Raw genomic sequence first — 2,092 nt, 5'->3', positions numbered from 1 at the left:
TCCCATAGGCGCAATGTATTTTGATTTTGACAGGGGGCGCAGTTGCACTGGTTTTTGAGTTTTTTAATGGCGATATTAAAAAACAAATTTTTCACCGGTCCTGAATTTTGTGCAAAAATTGGGTGCGTTTTCGTAAATGTTCAGGGGGTCAAATTTGCGATCATTTGCGGAAAAGAAAATAATAATAATAATAATAATGGAGAACGCCAACGATTCCAATAATGCGCCATTCCAGTCACCTTCATATATACGTTTTCGGAAACGTCTCGACACGACCCACGTTGTCGTGAGGTCCATGGTCAATGACGAGCGCGTTGCGCTCGTCATTGACCCACTTTCGTCGCGCAAGCTAGCTGATGATGCTAACGATTTCAATTATGGCCTGTTCCATTCACCCCCATATATACGTTTTCGAGAAGCGTTCGACCTGACCTACCTTGTTTGAGGGTCCATTGTCAAAGTCGAGCGCTTCGCGCTCGACTTTGAGCCTTTTTCGTTTTTCGCGCGAGCGAATACAATAGGCTCCTCGCCGATCACTTCGTGAGGCTCGGGCCTAAAAAACCTTGGAAGGGGGACGAAGGGAGACGACGGGCAGACACAGGGAGCACAGGAACACACGGGCACACAACGTCAACGACGCAACAAAGAAACACATGGAAACTGAGGGCTTAAATACACAATGGGTAATCAGGGAAGAGGAAACAGCAGGGAACAACAGGTGAGGCAAATGAAACTAATTACACAGGGGAAGCAAAGCTAAACACAAAGCACAAGGAAATCACATTGGCAAAATAAAACAGGAAGTGATAAACCAAGGAACACGCAGACAAGTCACAACACTGGGAACATGACAAACATACAGGGAGGAAAAACTCAGGAAATAAACTATTAACACAAAACGCTGGGCCAACGGCCCAGGACATGACAGTACCCCCCCCCTCAAAGGCCGGCTCCCGACGGCCAAAACCAGAAACAAACCAGACAAGGGCGGGAGGCGGGGGACCAGGAAGGAGGGCCCGAAACCAAAACAAAAAACCAGGCAGGGAGCAAACAGGAAGAAGGCCCAGGAATGAAACCAACACACAGGGGACAAAACAAAACACTGGGGAAGCGCAGGAGCAAGATCTAGAACACGAGGGCAAGGAAGCAACAATCAAAAGGAACAGAACAAACAAAAGCAACGGCACAAGGATGAACAACAGTCCAAAAACAAGAACAAAACACAGGGATGAGAAGGAAAAAAAAAACAAAAAAAAAAAAAAAACAGGATGAAACAAAAAGCGATGGCACAAGGCCGGAGAGCCCCAATGTCCACACCAAGGGTCAGAAACAATGAACAGAACAGGAGCCAAGACAAAAACAAAACAGCAAACGGCAGGGGAAAAACAGTCCACAGTTCAGGGGAGTCCATGGGAAATCCAGAACAAAAAATACAGTTCAGGGGGCCGCACAGGCCAAGGGGCCACAAAGCAGAGTCTGGATGAGGGAGGCCAACCGTGCTTCCAGCGGCGGCGGCGACGACGTGGAGGAGACACTGGAGGCCGGCCGCGCTCCCAGTGGCGGCGGCGACGACGTGGAGGAGACACTGGAGGCCGGCCGCGCTCCCAGCGGCGGCGGCGACGACGTGGAGGAGACACTGGAGGCCGGCCGCGCTCCCAGCGGCGGCGGCGACGACGTGGAGGAGACACTGGAGGCCGGCCGCGCTCCCAGCGGCGGCGGCGACGTGGAGGAGGAGGAGTCACTGGAGGCCGACCGCGCTCCCCGCGGTGGCGACGACGTGGAGGAGGAGGAGTCACTGGAGGCCGACCCGCGCTCCCAGCGGCGGCGACGTGGAGGAGACACTGGAGCCGACCGCGCTCCCAGCGGCGGCGGCGACGACGTGGAGCAGAAACTGGAGGCCGACCGCGCTCCCAGCGGCGGCGACGTGGAGGAGACAGGACTGGGGGCCGACCGCGCTCCCAGCGGCGGCGACGTGGAGGAGCAGACACTAGAGGCCGACCGCGGGGCATGCGGCGGCGGAGACGGGCGACCCCGGGCTCTGGTGGGGAACCCTCGGGCGGCGGGGAGCGCTTGGACTGAGCGGGGGCCTCTG

The sequence above is a fragment of the Archocentrus centrarchus genome, chromosome 10 (assembly GCF_007364275.1).
Source record: "Archocentrus centrarchus isolate MPI-CPG fArcCen1 chromosome 10, fArcCen1, whole genome shotgun sequence".
Lineage (NCBI taxonomy): Eukaryota > Metazoa > Chordata > Actinopteri > Cichliformes > Cichlidae > Archocentrus > Archocentrus centrarchus.
Note: the sequence above shows the minus strand (reverse complement) of the source record.